Below are 19076 nucleotides of genomic sequence, written 5' to 3' on the forward strand. Positions count from 1 at the left end.
CGTCTCCTTTATTCATTTGATAGCTAGCGGTCTGTTTCTCTTGGTTCAAAGAATACACATCCAAATTTAAATCTGGCAGGTATTCCTCTTTAATAATAATGTTCGAATGTTCTGTCGAATATTCCGTGCCCAAAGTTACTCCTTCCTGCGTCGGATCGTCTCCTTTATTCGTTTGATAGTCAGCGGACTGTTTCTGTATCTCTTGGCGTTGATTCTTCGAAGATTCCTAGTCGTAATAAAAATAAAATAACCGAGTTAATGCAAAATATACCCAAATGGACCTGAACGAAAAGATATTAGCTCGGGGATCTGGAAAGTGCAATTCTGATTAAAAAGTTTCATTAAGGATTTAAAAAATCGAATGTTTATAATACATAAAAGACTAGACGAAGTTAACGCATTCCAAAAAGACACTATTCTATTTAAAAAATTAAGACAAAATATCCAATTGCGGTATTGAAGAAGAAAACATGATATATAATATTAAATGCATGAGAATGCATATGTATGAGAATGAAGATCGGAGTTGAATTCGGAATCTGCTGATTATGAGTTGACCATTTGACATAATTCTGTCAAAGAAATCACATTTTATTCTTACAGATTTTAAAATATATAAACAACATAAAATATAAAACACTTACTTTTTAATAAACTATCTTAATGCTGAAGTAATAAATTCTATTCTAACAAACTATCTAATATTTATATGTATAGAGAATTTATAAGAAACAATTTATCTAAAAAAATATACATAAATTCAGTTGTTTTTTTTTATAGAGATTATGGCTCTGTCGGGTTCGATCACTCCATTTTTTTTCCACAAGCTCCACCGTAAAGTAATAAAAAATTCCATCATCCTAACAGTCTTCTAGAAACAGTTTGTGAACTGTGTGTTCTATATACATTTATATTTAGTTACGTATAATTCAACTCATTATATACGTAAATTAATTTTTACTTTCTCAACAAAGTATAATCAACAATAAATTACATATAAAATTATAGTTAAAACACCAATGTGTCACTTTAATGTAGAACTTAAAGAGAAGGAAACTTAAATGTAGAATAAAATAAATCAAAAGTATTTGAAAAGTATCATACTTTTATTAAGGCAACAGTGGAATCATTAAGGTGATTGGGCCATCAGAGCATGTCAAAGAAAAAAATCCGAATTAAATATGTTATAAAAAAAACCTAAATACGCTTAAATTTGCAATTTTGAGAAGATTTTACGTCTATTCTTTTGCAAGCAAATCTCCCGTTATCGAAATTGTTTGTTACCTTCCATTATTTTTCAACATAAACACAATACATAACCTCACTCAAACAGATGGCACTGGCATGACAGCTGCCTACAGCGAAGAGATGCAATGTCGCGACATTTCTCTTGTACGAATGTCAACTGAAGTCAAATCTTGAACTGTTTACATTTATCAGTAGATAAATTGATACGTAATCGAATGAAAAGTTACATTATAAAACCAGTAATTATACAAGTGTCTAGAATATATCCATAAAAATGGTTTTTCTTAAAATAAAATTTAACCTTTATATTGACTCATATGGTACATGGCCCAATCACCTTAAACAAGTTTTTTTATCGTAGAAATTAATTCTATATAAATATACAAATGTGCGCGCGAGTGTGTGTATGTGCGTGTGTGTGTGTGTGTATGGAGTCACTTAACTTATCTCTATTAGCAATTAACACACGGATGTGTCTTCAATGATCAAGGAAAGGAGTATTATCTCCTAATTATATATATATATATATATTATATATATATATGTTACCTCTTAATTATATGTATAATATATACGTACAAAATAGCTCATATTGCTGATCACTTCGAAAACTATAGAAAAAATTTTTTTATAGTTAATTATAGATACCAACTCACATTTTGAGTACTCTAATTATACAATAGTTCATAATCAGTAATACAATAGTTCATTGGTCGAGCCGAGTGTGACGCGTCGCGTCATACTCGGGGTGACCAATCAGCTACGGCGAGGGCTGAGAAGTCTGTTCCTTTTACGGCGCGACTTCTTTTTTAGCTAAACTTTTTGCACGGTTCGTCTATTTTCTTTTTCTTTTCACGTTGAAGAGAGAAAAAGACAGGATAAACTGCGCAAGAAGTTCAGATAAATAAAACAGACCGAACGAACCTATTTCCTGCACTATTATGTCCATTCTATCAATGAGTCCGTGTCCGTGCAAGTCGACGGTCAGTCACGATAAAGCAGGTTTTTTCCATGCCGATAGTGCTCCGATAATAAAACCAGGACAAAGACATAAAGAGAGAAAGAGAATTAGAGAAAGAACGCGATATTTCTCTCCCATCCGCGTCTGTGCAGTGTCGTCTCCGCCGAACGGTCGATTCACGGCATTCGCGCTGCATTTTTGGACTTGTCTCTGGACTCTTTCGATTCGGGACGATTAACAACTTACAATTAGTTCTGAAAAGATCTCTAGGAACGCAAAGTAATGATTTTATGGAAGATCGCGAAAGAGGATCGAATTAATTCGCGTTTTGCTTAGCGCGCGAGAGGCGCGTAGGATGGTTCCGCGGCGCGTCGCGGGATGGCGCCACTCGTCCGCTTCCGCGGGCAACCTCTCGCGCAAATGGCCACACAAAAAACCGGTTCCGCTCACTTAACTCACAGTCGTCGGGCGTTAATTTATGTGTCAACGCGTCCTAACGCCCCGTGTAGTAAATGTGGAGCGTGTACCGGATAGCGCGCAAAAGTTTGAGAACGGGGTCGCGCGAGGCGAGAGGTGAGTAACAGAAATATTTGTATTTTTATTGTAAAATCAGCAAACAAGTTGCAACAATGTGTGTCGTTCTCTTAATTGACGTATGTACAAAAGGTGATTTCGTACAAATCTCCCTGATTAACGCATCCGCTTTAATCGTACCGTTCCAATCTCGAGCATTGTCGATTGAACGTTTCGATTTTACTTTCATAAATTCGTCAATCCACCGTACGAGTTTCTCAATGCCTCCTCTTAAAATATTCAAAAATTTGTCGCGCTTATCCGCCATTAGGCGAGTAAATTGCGGTGCGCAGATTTCTGCGAGAGATAATTTAAACATTCTGTAACAGCTTGTAATTTTATAGCCTGTAACAATTAGTAAACTACAATTAGTAAACTACAATTATGCTTTTAACATTATCGCGACAAGCGTGAAAAAAGGGGAAAAAGCAGCGGCGATTTCCATGCTCTTCTTTCTAACGCTTCCCTGCTTAATTATTACATGCGAGACGATCGAGCGTTTATCCCGGAGGAGAGATTATCGGGAGAAAGGGCGAGAATCGCGAGGACGCGCGAGAACCGAATGGAGGAACCGTAGCGATCATTACGATTACCGTAGCGCGGGTAAAAAAATGAACCGGGGGAAAAAGGAAATCGGGGAAGCCGGCGGTCGCGCGCGCGCGCGCGCGGCAAAATTCAAATTTCCTCGCGATCCCCGGAGTCGATCACGTGCAGCGGAGCGAGGCCGCCCCCCGCCGTTGTCGGCGGCGCTGCAACGCCGAAATTCGATTAAAGTTCTCGCGCATGGGCCGAAGGAAATGCCGTTTTCTCGAATTTCCCGGAGTCTGTCAGGTGGCACCACGGCGTACGTCGGGTCCGGGCCGCTACGCGGGCGACCGTCGTGTACCGCGACGACACGCAGGGGCAGAGGAGCCAGTGCTCTTTGTAGGTTATCGAAAAGCACGTCCCAGGCCTATATAGAAACTCTTGCCCCGTTGAACGTAGACAGCCAACAATTGACCGACACTGACCAACCATCACCACCATCACCACCACCACCAATCGGCAGTTCCTCCCTGTCCGTGCTCTCCCGTGACGTTTAGTGAGTGCTTTGAGCTGTGGCGCGGGCGGTGAGATGGCTGTCACTCTTTCTCTGTTTTCTTTATTCTTCCTCTCTTTATTTTCCGCCCCTCTCTCTCTCTCTCTCTGTCTCTGTCTCTCTGTTTCCCAGTTTTCTGTTCCTCTGGTGTTTCGTTCGAGATGGATCGAGAGCGTCGTCATCCGCGAGCGAACGTTCTGTCTGTTTTTTTTTCTCTCTCTCTTTTTTTTCTTTTTTCCCCGGAGAGGCGCGGGGGGAAGGGCCACTTTCCCGCGACGTCGGCGTCGGAAGTCGGAAGTTGGACCGTGCCGCGGCCGTGACGACGTCTCGCGATCGCAGAGCCTGGCTTCCCTCTAGATGTTCCGTCTGAATGGATGTTCTCGACCGCCACTCTCTCCACCTCGTCCGGCGGTGTACGCCGCGCGAACGATTCGCGTACCCGCCACATTTCCACGCCATATCATACATGCATACACCCGCACATACACACCCTCACACGTGTACACAGACACCTGGAACACGTACACCGACATCGCGAGCGCAAACAACAAGCTGCTTCTGGTTTTTCTTGGCTGTTCGATGTTTCTTAGCGCTGCCTCCGTATAGCGTAGCTGTCTCACCTGCCTTGGACTGTCTACTTTACGTTCTCGTTTCCTGCTTCCATCGGGAACTCTCGCTCCCGCGAGGCGTTTATCGACGGGCTCCGAACAGGGCTGGAATCCCGATTTGTGCGAAATTCAGGGGAGAATTACTCTCTCTCTCTCTCTCTCTATCTCCCTTTCTCTCTCTTTCTGTCTTCCTTTCTCTTTGTCTCTCTTTCTCTCTTCTATCTATCTCTTTCTCTTTCTGTCTTTTCCTCTCGCCTCGTTCTTCCGTTGTGATGTTTAGGTAGTAAATTTTACATGTGCCATTTTTACTCCGATTACGGAATACGGAGCGTTTACTCCGCGTTTAACCACGCACGACGACTCACCAACGTACTCGAGATGCGGAACACGCATTCACGAGGATCAAAGTTTCATATACGTAAAATAATGTTCGTAAATCGCGTTTAGAACTTTCTTCCGGTAACGCCGTTTTGTCTTGAGGGGAGTTACCGGTAAATCCACTTTTAGTGATTCTTGCCGTCTTATCTGTTCTCTCGGCGGCGAATATGTTATCGTCTCCACTTCGCGAAATTGTTGCAGCAGCGTTACATTTCGATATTGCAGTGCTACGAAACAATTTCTTCCAATCTGCGTGATCCAAAAAATAGATGGATTTTACGCGTGCGAATGTTTACTCGGATGATTTCGCGGAGTAAAGAGATCTCGGGGTGTTTCGTCGCGATTAATAGCCGCGTCGAAATTATCGAGGGCTCCGCGGTGACGCGCGGAAGAGAGCAAGGGGGATAATTATGACGCGGGAAACGGACGTTTTATTTCTATCAGTCGGACGTAACAATCCATCAATCCCCTTGCGGGCCTGAGGATTGCGTTTGGGACATTCTAACGACGATTTATAACGATTACCCCTTTAACGGCGCTTTGCGCGCAGCCTCGGACGCGCCGCTCCGTACACGTCGTCCGTACGCGCCGTTACGTGAATCAGCGTGCGTAAACTTAAACGCGGTTTAAATTAGTCATTTACCGTGGGCACTCCGTTGTCTTTTGTCCAAGATAAAAATCGACGAGATGCGAATCCGAGAATCGAGACGAAAAATACATTATTTCGCCTTTACGCTATGTGAAAAATTATTTGATGCGAGCTCGCATTAAAGTTGATAAAATGCTTCATCGATTTCTCATTTTAATTAAAGAGCAAATTGATTGAATTTGTGAAGACCGGTTCTCATTTTAATCACTGCAAATGAATGAAATCTTAGGGTACTAATTGTACAATATTATTTACTTAATAATAAATAATTAAATAATAATAAATCTTAATTGTTCCAAAAGTGTCTACAAACATACAATCAGCTTGTCAAAGCTGCTTTAATACGAATCTTATTTCCGTAATAAGAAACTTTTTTACAAATATCCCAAAGAGGTCTTTCTATCTCAGCGAGAGAAGAATGAGATCAATAACGTAATTCAAATGAATGCAAACTGGCCGAGAGATTACCTCGATCTTAATGCAATATCGCGGAAATCATCTGTTATTGGCAATCGAGCGGATATAATCGGCGGGTCGCGGCATCGCGATGTCAGCTTTTCCCGTTCATACGCAAAACACTTTTTTTTCCCCCCCCCCGGGCCTCTCGAAGTACCACACGCTCTACGAACGAAATTAAGCCATATGGCTACATCGTAGGGGCGTGCTGAGGCCGATGCGCCGCGGCGCAACTGGTTGATTTATCGGTGCTTCCGCGTAGCGAAAACTAGCGAGAGGGTCGAATTGGATTACGGCGCGTGCACAAATTGCTTTATTCAAATGCGATTTTAGGTCGCGCGTCTTCCGCAGACTGCAAAGAGGGCCGCGACGCAAACGGGGACGGTGTTCCTCTTCGCCTTTCTTTCATTCTTTCTCCCCTTTCTTTCTCTCTATTTTATCGCGCGCAAAAGATCGTATTCGCGGGTATAACCGGTCGGGAACGAGCAATTTTGCGAACAAGTTACGAATTATTGTTATGTAATGGTGTCCTCTAACGCGCAGAAAACGAGACTCTTTTATATGTATAACAATTGATATATACAACATTAATTAGAGAAGACAACTCTCATTTTTTATCTCGTTTTGCAAAAGCGCTCGTTTCGCAGATAAGATACAAACATAGAGAGATTGTTTAGAAAAGATAAAAACTATGTGTAATTGCGTACTAACGTCAATTTTATTCTTTCAAATTTTTTATTAAAGCTTTTTTTTAAAGGTTTTGTTGTACAATTGCGATTCTAAATCATATTAATGGATTTCGTGATTAATCTAGAATTTATTTTCCCTCGGCGAGAGTGTCGGGAAAGAAATCATTTATTATTTATCGCGTTATTCTGATTTGCGGTAGTATGTATTTTGACTCGGCGTGCAATTGACCGCGTTGTGATTTCATTTGTCCGATTCATCATCTCGTTCAATGAACCTCCGAACTTGTTTACCAAAGTTGGAAAAAAGCGGGTTGAAATACCGGGTCGGACTAGGAAAAGTTCAAGGTTCGATCGTGGAACTGACGTGAGAATGGATACTAAATCCATAGAGAGAGAGAGAGAGAGAGCACAATGATCACTGAACCACAATCACAGTCGGAATGCGTACACGAAGCGACGGCCCGTGGCAGTTAACGTCGTAGTTAGCGCCAAATGTCAGTCCTTTTTTATCGGCGCACGGTCGTCGAGTTTCGCGCGATACAGACACAGAGATACAAACCGGAGACGGCGATACTGCTGCATGCACGTAAAGAGAGAGAGAGAAATTTATGCAAGTCGTCTCAGAACACATGGAAGATCTTTTCGAAGACGGTTCCTTCGAATTCGTAAGCTAAATTTTTCGAGATTTTCGAAATTGCAGTAGATATCTTTTAACTTTTGACTTTTGCTGACAGGGAAGACGAAGGCTCTTGACTTTGGATTCGATGGCCTCGAATAATATAAAGAATAAATAGCTGATCCTTGAAACGCGGTATAGCGATAGTTTGCGTATCGTTGATTGTCACGAGAACATCGAGGCATTTTCGCTACGCAGCTGCGGAACCGCGGGAGAAAAACGAGCGGGGAGACAATTCGCTTTGGAAGCCGGCTGGAGATTAATTCCCGACACGTTCATTTCAGTTCGTTCGTATTCCACGGCTGCCGTCACATTTCGGTATCGATAGCCGGCAGGAAAAGGGGGCCGAGCGGGGGGGAGGTGGGAAAGGGAAATGATTTTTAAACCGCGGCTCTCTCGGGGTATATCGCGCGCGGGCTATATTTCATATAGCTTGCACTCTTGAATCGTATCGCAGAGGCGGCGACGCGACCACGAGTAAACAGTAAATTCATTTCGATCAAGCGTCGACATCAGCTTCCTTCGAGGTTTTACGACGGGGCTGGCGGCGGACGAAACGGGGGTGAGGGGAGGGGGAGGGGAGGCGAAGGAAACCCGGGGATTTATTGCACTCGCGAGCCCTTCTTTATCTCGTTTCTAAAGCTTCCGCGCCGGATTGGGAATATCGTGTTACTCCTTATACGTCGTAACATCCAGCGGGATCCGCTCCCGCCATTTCTTCCGCTCTGTCTCTCACGATGTTTCCTTCGCTTCATCCCTCAACGTTGGCTTCCCGAAACCATTTATTGTTTCTGACCGTTGTTACGTATGTGTCTTTTCTAAGAGGATATCGTGCGCTTTCGGCGAACGTTCCAATGAATCGTGTCTCTCGTTTTCCGTTTCTTTAGTTCTGAAACGGCGGAAATGTATTACAGAGGGTATTTCACCTCGAGTTTCGAGGTCCCGTATCTTGATCTTAAAGACAAGAGAAATAATATATGAAACAGGCTAGAAGAAAAAGTAATTAGATCATATACAATGATTTTCAAATTCTAAAGTACTTTCTCTCTGCATATCATTTTTTACTCTTTATGAACTTTTCACGAAATACGGCGTCGAAACTTGAAGCGAAACACCGTGTATATTATTAAATTATGTAATCTACAAAAAATATTTCTCGGCTCAGTCTTACTGAGAACACTTTTCTGTTGCTTACGATAACGACGCGATATATATAGCTGTTTCAATTCGCGAAGCATTTTCAGATCGATGAAAAGTGAAAGGAAAAGATACCGTCTTCGATGGTATGATGTGTATTGAGTTGATAGAAATTGGTACGCGCGAGATCGAACTTATGGTGTTGGTATTGTTATTGAATTTACTGCTAGGGATGGAGAAAGGGGGGAGAGGGAGGAGGCAGGTGGAAATGGTTAATAAAACTGTACTCTAAGTGGGACGAAGGATCTAATAAGTAGCTCGGAAAGCAGAATAGACTGCGCAGTGAATGGGAAGAAAGGCATCGTATAACGTCAAAGTAGCAAACGGGAAGTTTATAATGTCCTTTATAATGTCGAATTGTTACGCGAGGAAGACTTCAGGCTAATACGGCGCTTTTGATCGGCGTAATAATAGTTCTATTAAGTTCGCTATCTGAATACCATCCAGCAACGAAATACCTAAGATCGCTCGAGTAATCACTTTTTTGTGCGCTCGTCCCGAGCGCACGAACACGCTAATGTTCGTGCTCGATCGTTATGTACATACATACTCAATCCGTCGAATATAGGTATCTCGACCTTTCAGCATTTACATTCTTCTTAAGAGCAACACAAAGGAATAAGCGATACTAACAGAGTAGCAAAAATACTGTTGTTGTGCAGCGTTGGGTAAAAGTTCGCAAATGCGAGTTAAAACATTCGTAAAAAGAAACGAGCGGGAACAGATGTCCTGCCTTCCCTTGTCGTGAATCTTGTGCAATCCATCTCCGATATTTTTCCACGATATCTGCAATACGAAGAAAAATTAATGAGATGGATGAATAGATTATGTCAATGTAACTTTAATATTTCTTATACCTAATTCATATATCTGAAAATTGAAGAATACAAACGTATTATTCCTTGTAGGGATTATTTTTTGTAAAGAACGTGGCGGATGTTCCTTACAAAACAGAGCGACGTACTAGACTAATTTCGTATCGTCTAGAAATCGGCGAAAAGATGGAAGGCAAGACCTCGAAAATTGGCGTCCTACTTCTAACAGCGAGAACGGGTAGAGGGGGGGGGGGGGGAGGGTGGTGGATGCACAACAGAAAGTAACGGGTAGAATAAGGACCGGGCGAGGCGGGAAAGGGTGATCGGAGGAAGGAGGGAGGAAAAAACTCCACCGCGGAGAGAAAACCGAATCAATAAACCTACGATCTCATCTCCTACCTTGCACCTAGTTATATAACGCGGGACGCATTAACGAGCCGCTCGTACCTCGCGATTTACAATCTTAATTAATTAGGCAGCATCCTCGCGAACGTCTGCGAACTTTAACCGGTGACGCATCTGACGTGAAATGTTAACCGTTGAAAATAAAATTGCCGATGTTTTTTTTAACCTATCGCGAGTTCGAATTTTTATTTGTTGCATAATGAACTGGCTCTTACAGTCTTTCGATTTTAATAATGTCTCGTGTTAATAATGAATATACAAAAACATATAATAAATAATACTTTATTTCACGTGTAATGCAATCGACGCATGCACGAATATTTGTAGAATTGTTTACTTGTAGGCGTAAATTAAATATAAATGAATACTTATGCTGCAGTACTAGTCTAATTAAACATGCTCATTATTTGCTTTGATTTGCAAATGATCACAATAGATCAATTACACACAATTTAGATTTGAAAAATAAAATTGACAATAAAATTTGAAAATTTTTATGCAGTGCAATATATTTATTAATAAGAGCACATTTATTAATAAAAATGTGCTATAATGAGACAAGACGTTGAGACAGTTCTTTTTATACGTTTACAGTATTTCGTTACTTGTAATGGTACGGATAATTTTACGTTTGTTTCTAAATTCCGTAATGCTTTGATCAGGCTGTCGCTGACAATGTATCGCGGAGTTTCGATTTCCGTTGACCGTTCGAATCCTTAGAGACGTCATCGCTCTGTTACCTCTACTTACGGACCTTGTTAGCTTTAGCTTTCGCTCTGGGGCAAAGTAATTATCCCGAAGTATACTCGAAGCTGTTTTCTCAGATAAATATGTAAAGAAGAATTGCGCTAGGTAATTTAACATCGGCACTTAATTAATATTTGCAGATATTTCTTTAGTAAAAAAATCCGTATTATTGAAAGCATGCGTTTTGTCTTCGGCAGTATTTTTTGCCATTTGCCGAATTAAAAAATCGGATGACGGGGTCACGTTTTATCGAACTGATGTTGCTGCATAAATACATATATCTTCGTTTACGTTTATTTGTTAGATGGCTATAAATAATCATCTAAGTTTGAATAAAAGTTTCTTTGAAATGATTTAGTCCGGGCATTCGTTCGGGATATAAAAAAAGGGAATTACTTAGTATGTATTTTACATCTGTCTTACGCAATTTATTATCTAGGAATCTCGATTTGTGATTCCGAAATAATTGTTGTCGATATCGATAAATCACGTTCGTTCACGATGACGGGAGAGCTGCGCTCGTTTATAGTAAAGTCAAAGAAAGGGACTCAAGAGGACATAAAGATGAAAAGCACAATGGTATTTGCCTTGAATTTCGATCGGGGCGTTCATTGTTTTTTACCCCCTTAATTATCTTTTTAATATAGCTTATGTGCGCATGTATATGTTTAATGTTTATTTGCCTCCCATTATATATATGTGAATATTATTCACGAACTTTTACAACAAGGAATAATCTACAGAAACAAGATATATTTACGAGTTTAGAATAGTTTTATATTACTTTCCATTTTTCGATATTTATTCATATTGATATAATAATTAATGAAGAAAATTAAATAAAATAAGAAAAATTATTTATGATTTATGGGTGAAAAATAATATTTGCTGCTATTCTTCAGTATAACTGTCAGATACATAATGTATAATACAGTTTCGATTTTATGAGGTACTTAATTCAATAAGAAATTTAAATATCAAATATACATTCCAAGTTTCTTATTAATATTAATTTTTTGTAATAATTAAAAATGTCTGCATTAATGAATTTTACTAAATTCAAAATTACTAAATTTACTTTAGGAACTCTGTTGCTAACGTATATCTTAAGTGTACATTTTATGTACAACTAAATTTGAAATTTAAATTAAATATTTACATTTATAAACAGTATATGAGATTTTCTCTCAAATTACTTTCTGGGTTCGTTTGTTTTTTGCTCGAGGTAGATCGTTCGGCTGTTAGTTACATTGATAGTCAGAGTCTATTGTATAAATCCACAGTGGTCACGTGCCAGAGTAGCTAGCTCAAAAGACCTCCCTTGGGAAGATATTAAACTTCTGACACAATACCGGGCGCATCTCCGCACCGTACCGGGGGCGAAACTCGTGAAACAAGAACGCGAAAATTACATTTAACAGCGTTTTGCTCTCCGTCGTCACGAGAATCATTTAGACATTTAGATAAGTTCATTGTCGTACTTAATTAAGGCAACATAAATATCATGTTGCGTTTACTTTCTTTCCCTGTTCTTTAAATTAATAAAATTATATATTTATTGTCATTTCATCTCGTAATAATTTCGTAATAACATACCGCTGAAAATTGACAGTTCAATAGCGATGGCCCCGAGCAAAAAAGGGGAACGTCATATCGATTATTACTGTTACTTTTACCGTGACTTCACACAAATGCTCTGCCATAATAATTCCTGTACCTATTTTTTCTCGACGAGGTTTTTTATGTACAGTACTAATTTTAATATCAACAAAATCTATACTTTATTATCAATCCATCTTTTTGTAATTTTTTTAATTGAATTGAGTTATTCTTAAAGCGGAAATACATATCTTTTTATAATTTTCAGTATTAGATTATTTCAGTGTTAAATGATAACGAAGAAAGAGGAGACGTCAGATTTATATTTCCTGTTACTATAAAATTTACGCATGAAGATAAATAAGATTGAAATATTATTTATTTACATCTCTAAAACTTTAATTTAAAATTTGTTCTGATTGCTTATAATTTAATCGCTTTACAAAATTTTTATTAAGAAAAACATCGACATGGCATTTGGAACATTTTGTATAATTTCAGTGAATTCGTAACTTACAATATTTTCTCATTCGAGCATTATTCTCCTAAGTCGATATTCAAAGGTCTCTTATGACTTATGACACCGATATTCGAGATATAGTCGCTCGCAAACATATCGCGTGCATAAGCCGAGAAAAATCGAGAGACAGAGATGCACGAAACTCATCGTGAGCGCGTGAAAAGCGCTCGTCTCATTTCCTTCGCGAAATGTCGTTTTAGATTTGTCATCGCGCGCATGACGCGCACTGCAAAAAAATCAACAGCAGGCGGAATGGAGATACGTGCATGATGTAACACAGACGACGGCCGGGAGAAATGGACTTCCTCGCTGCCGAGAGGTCGGAATAAAATAAGACAAAGGTTTCGAGGGGAGGTTTGGAGCTCGCTCTACGAGATTCGTGTGTGTAGGCTAGGTGGGGCACAAAGCCGCAGTTCGAGCTTTCTTTTTAATTGTGTCCTGCCGTACGTGCTCCCGCTCCCGCCCCCGGTGTCTTCGTTTCGATCCGTTTCTTATTTTTACCGCGTTGACCTACGATCTGCGACCCCATTACTTTCGTTCTTCGTAGGGCAAACGCTCCTTTCCTATCTTCGGCGGCTTTAGAGAGGTCCGCTCGATCGTTTCGCTTCCGCAGAGCTTCCGAAATAACCGAGAGATTGGCACATAAATGTCCATGAAAAGGACGGAGAGATATCTCATGTTATAACATCATGTTATATCTAACATCTCATGATTCTCTGGGTTTTTCTTTTTTAAACTATTTTTAAACTATTTTTAAAAGCGTGTCTTAAAGTATTTTTGTGTAATTTAGAAAGCATGCACTCTCTATTTCTTTGTTTTATTTTATGCTGTGTATATGATATTCAATATACAATAAAGATATTGCGAAAGCAACGATAAAGTATTATACTATAGTGTTTAATTCAATTACGTATGGATCTGATATATCAATTAATTCTGTCTAAATTTTATAAGTATGCCAGATTTTCAGCAAAACAGAGCTCAGGAGGTTGGAAGCGCGTAATATTTAAAAGAGAAATATTCAATTCTCACCCTATCCTATGATTAATACATTTTTCAAAGCACGAAATATGGAAAATTCGTGGGGAGAGATCTCCAAGAGCGTTACGTAATCGATTGAGGGTTTAAATCAAGGGCAGGATTTCTGAAACACCCTGTGTACCCGGTACACAGATCGGTGTATTCTACGAAGGAATCGCAGCTGGAGTGGGATCGACTAATTTGAAATTCAGCCCCGTACCCTCGGCGCTCGTCGCACGAGCGGGCTTGACGCCTATTGTCGAGAGGAAGGGAACAGGAGGAACGTCGAGACGCGGAAACGCGGATCTCCGGGGAGTGGGTACATTATTACTTTTTTCTTCTTCTCTTTCTCTCTCTCTCTCTCTCTCTCTCTCTCTCTCGGCGTAAAACCAATAGCGACTCCGGCGAAATGACGATATGATTTTCTCGTCGCGGAAACGAATTTACGAAACCACGAATAACGCGGTTCGCGTTAGAGAAGGTGCTGCGAATTTATCGGCGTGTATGCGCGCCCGTGCGTGAAGTACCTCCATGGCGCGGGGAAACCCGGGACAGGTTTTGGACTTTCAAAGCTCTCGAGCTTCGAAGAAACCCGATACGACTTAATACGATTCCATAATTCGCGCGAAAATTCGTCGGGATATTTATTAACCGGTATATACCGGTGTAGCCGCGGCGCGCTATTTCGTTCGGAGAATTGATTACGAATTTCGTTCGTTTTAGATATCAGAAACGCGAGAATAATACTTAATACTCTTCATAAGGAAGTTACTTGTTTCCTAATAGATTTTCCAAAATTAATGCAGACAAATTTCTCTTTAATTGCAAATTAGCAAGAACCTCGCATGATACATAAAAAAGTTTCCATTAATTTTAATTCTAAAATTTGTTCATTGATTCATTAAGAATTGTCAGTAATAAACGCCCAGATAAATGACAGTGATTAAAGTGATAACAGTTGATATTTAAAGATTCACTCCTTGAATTCCGTATATATGAAATTATTATGTAGCTTTTTATCAAATTAAAGGCGAGATCGATAATAAATACATAAAAAGTGTGTGGGTAATATTTCATTTGTCATGCGACAAATTTTTTAAACGTATTGATTGGCTACAAGATAGTCATAGAGGACTTCTAGAAACTCGAGAACTTTCTATTTTGTAGCCAATTAACATGCTTAAAAAATTTGTCGTATGAAATATCAGCCTGTCAATGCGAGTTTGCAGAACACAAGTGTGCATCATGGATTTCATTCTTAATATTGACAAAGAATATAATAAGTAAGGCTATAGGATCGATATCACTGGGTTTATAGTGGTAATACGGAGAGTAAGTTCAAAAAGTAGAAAATCACGTAACGGTTTGGCCGATAGGAGAAAAAGATAAACGAGAATATAAGAGAAAGAGAAAGTGTGCGAGGAAGACGGGAAGAGGAAGCGTGGGAGAGCGTTCGTAACGCTCTTGAACGAATCGGCGCGGCGAGGCGAAGCAGCAAAACGGGAATATATACATTACCCAAGGCATTACGGAGCAAGAAGTTCATTTCTCATTGAAATACCGTCATATTTTCAGCCTGCCCGCGTAACGCGAGCACCGAATCTACGATTCGATGCCATTTCGCTGTCGCTAAGAAGTAAATGTGAAAAATGGAACATTTTTATAGGAAGAACAGGCCCGACGCCTCGGTAGATCATGCTTTGAAAGAGCTTTACTACGAGCTGATTCATGTGAGAGATATCTTTCTGTATATATTTTCAAAATTATTGCTACGTTTACCGAAATTATTTATGGATAATATTTTACCCAGATCCAGCCGTGGCAAAAAATGATGTAACTGATCACGTGCGAATGCTACATTATTATATTTTTAAGACGTGCATTATTTCTGAATATCTGATGAAGAAAAACGGGGTTTTTTTTATTCATACTTACTTGCATTTGTGCATTTATCATTAAATGTTTGTGGGGCATTACATTGTAATTTGCATTTGTACATTTCGTGTAATTGCTGTATGAGGAAAAAGGTCTTTTAATGTAATCGTGAATTAGATCGTGATGACGTCATAAAAAGCTGCAGAACATCAGAAGTTTGCGACGATAGTTTGGCGTGACGCGACATTTCAAACTAATATAATTGAAATATTCCTACTTTGCAATTTCGTAATTAAATTCTTAATTAAACGCGTATCTCTCTTTCCCTATTGCATCCAGGAAGCGATCACGCGCGCCTGGACGTGCATACGGTCATATTCTCTCAATCGCATCTATATATCTGTCTTGCCTGTCGTTTCGAGCGCAATGAAATGTTTAATTAAATCACACAATGACGGCCCGCTGATGCGGTATCGCACTGGTATTAGCAAAACTGCCAATGCGATTGTTTAACGCGGTTGCAGAAAGTTTGACAGATATCTAGATGCTATCGTTGTCCTGTTAAAATTTCACGGTGTCGTTCGTTTACGATACGATCAAGACCCACTTTCGTGTGACATTGAACGTCGGATCTTTTCAGTTTTGCGATCTATCTATCTTAGAGAGAATGGCCTCAAAAGTTTCTGCATTTTTCATTGTTTAAGTTAAAACTTAATTTAACTGATACTTATAACTGTTCTCCTAAAAATGAGATGAGATAGAATCATGCATAGGTTGGTAATAGTGTGGAACTGATACATCATATTGTGTATTGATGTGTCAGCTCATCAATGTATTGATATGATATGTCAGCTCTACACTTTATATATTTATATACTGACATTTGATATCATTTATTGATAAATATATTGCAAAACATTTTCATACTTTTATCCGTGTCGATATGTGGAAAACTGAAGATGTAAAGGTAAAAGTTATATTTTTTATATTTTTAAATATTTAATGAAATTAAATATCTGCCGATTTTGAGAAATTGTCTAGATTTTTATTTTCTTAAATGCTAAAATGTATCAGACGTGTATCAACTATTAATTTTGTTATATACCATTCTAACTGGAAATTATATACTTTTATATATATAGTTTTATATTATATTTTATATTTTTTATATTCTGAAAAAAATCGCAAAATATACAATTTCTGTTATTAAATTTTTGACTTAGCGATGTTAATCTATCCCTGATTCTATCATAGCTCATTTTTAGCAGATCGAAAGAATCAGTTAAATTAAATTTAAATGTAAACAACATCGGAATAAAACAAACATTTTTTAGAATTCAATCAAAGAAAGATGTAACGTGAAGTCGTAACAAGGTGTTGGTGTTCATATATTCTATACTTCCGTAAAGAATTAACGAATTGTAATGTACATACTGCACATATACATATATAATTCCAACTTAATATAGACTGCGCGCCGCAAATTTGTCGGACTTGAAACACAGCTATCTTGGAACATTAAAAACCTTTTCCTACCTGGAATTAAACCTACACGATTTGATTGTTTAATAAACGTAAAGAATTTATTGCGAAAAATATTACCTCAGCCAGGATGGCTGTTATACGGCTCCACACTCCATCTTTCTTTGAATGATTTCTAATCTTATAAGCCTTTACTGTTATATACTGTTTTTTAGAATATTCTGTATAAGATAAACTGCAAAACTGAGAATTGAAATGATTAAAAATGAGTTTTTGTGCAATTTCCAGTTCATTATTACACCAAGTTTTGTCGCATAGATGCGAGCTTTATCCGCAGTAGCTGCATAACTCTTGAGTGAGTTATTTTCCAGATATCTCCTAAAAATGTTATTTTTTTTTATGTCGATACAACACGCGATTACAACGTTCATCGAAAATAGTATAGAGAGCGATCGCGCGCGAAGGAAGCACCATCGAAAATAGTATAGTGCCTTTTATGCGTGTCACGCGGTGAAAGCGACAAACTCGTATATGTTCCTCGCGCGAGTCTTTCTTCCTCGATTTCTCTCTCTCTCTCTCATATCTACGTTCTATTCGTGAGACAATTCGTTTACCTTTTTGAGATAGACGTTCATATGCGTAAATCACGGCAACATTGACATCGTTTCCGGGCACCGCGCTTTCTACGAGCCTTTTGAGTACAGCGTCCACGAGTGTCGTTTGACCCGTCGAAAGCAATAATTTTATCCGTCCGTATCAGCGGCCGAACGTACTTAAAAAAGCGCGTAAACACGAGCGATCGAAAAAGCTGTTGACGTATCGCTAGTATTTTGCACGCGCGTGTCTCGTCGAGAGGCTCGCGCGCGTCTATATTTTTGCAAACTGCATCGCGCAATTAGAAATATTTTTAGAACGATATCTATTATTTATAAAACATTCTTCTGTTCTGTGATGTGAAAAATTCAATTCAGAAAGAATTAAATTCAATTTAGATCTTACGGCATACGGTTTTTCTATTTCAAATACAAATGTGTCTGAATTATAGCAATATCCGAGGAGGAAATTGACATTTGAAAAAAATAATTCTCACGCGCGTATACGATTATTTTATACGTGTGAAATAATTACGATTGATTTTTTTTCCAAATAACAAGTAATGATAAATAACGAACCATTCACTCCTTACCGTTGCTCTTCTAGCCTCCATCTCCTCTCTTCTACCTCCGTTGCTGTTCCTTCATTGTACTCACACAACACTCGCGAAAACACAGTTAATTACGATCGCGCGCTCTAATAATCAGAATACGATAATTGCACGGCACTTTGCACGGCACTCCTGACGTTAATCGTATATGCGACGTGCACTTTACTGGCATTACGACGAATGAATAAGCAAGTGCGATCCGCGTTAATTACAATTCGCTCGATACACGAGCCGTTTCCTAAATTAGCACGACGAATAAACTTACCGAATGGTGACAGATAAAAAAAATTATCTATGTACGAATGGCAGATTTATATTTCTGACAAATATCAAAATATGGAAATTAACGCGATAGCTGATGGCTTATTAGAGCTGCGTTCGGAAACGTCACCCGGGTATACTCTTCTTCTTCTTCTAACTCGCTGAGATAGAAAGAGAAGGCAGTATACTCGTGTGCACTCGGGTGAGATTTCCGAACGCAGCCTAAAAGCGTCGCCGTCGTGACGCTCGGAGTCGATCCGTTCCGTGCACACGAATCGTTGATCACGGGTATTAATTTGTCGCGCGGATTTAGTTGATATTCGCTAATTGTTCGCAATCGCGCTTCGAGGGATAATATAATGCTACGAAAAGCGGAACGACTCGCGCTTGATAGTTCGAGTGTCGAAGTGCGAATTGTATAGTGTGTTGTACGTATGTACCACAATATGGAAACAAACAAGCATGCGTGTTTGTCACTACGGACATTTAACTTACTGCAAAATAAAATATACGCCGAATATCCTGTTCATTCCGATCGTGCGATATCGTACAATTAATAAAAATAAATTAACAGTTAACGAAGACGCGATGGACTGGTCGAAGATATACACAATTGAAAATTCAACGGTTACACG

At 39.2% G+C, this 19076-nt stretch overlaps 1 protein-coding gene across 2 annotated transcripts in view; it reads left to right on the forward strand.

The window, feature by feature from the left end:
* Positions 1-3622: 3622 nt before the first annotated feature.
* LOC112454219 (protein Skeletor, isoforms B/C) overlaps positions 3623-19076 on the forward strand; it is a 66773-nt gene continuing 51319 nt past the window's right edge. The window contains exon 1 of one of the 2 annotated variants that reach the window (XM_025015484.1): positions 3623-3706. The gene's annotated coding sequence lies outside the window, so the exon portion shown is untranslated. Of the gene's footprint in view, positions 3707-3808; positions 3864-19076 lie in introns of those variants that run through there. The other variant, XM_025015486.1, reaches the window with a different exon arrangement.

Source organism: Temnothorax curvispinosus, unplaced genomic scaffold (genome assembly GCF_003070985.1).
Source record: "Temnothorax curvispinosus isolate PA1 unplaced genomic scaffold, ASM307098v1 QBEX01004926.1, whole genome shotgun sequence".
Classification (NCBI taxonomy): domain Eukaryota; kingdom Metazoa; phylum Arthropoda; class Insecta; order Hymenoptera; family Formicidae; genus Temnothorax; species Temnothorax curvispinosus.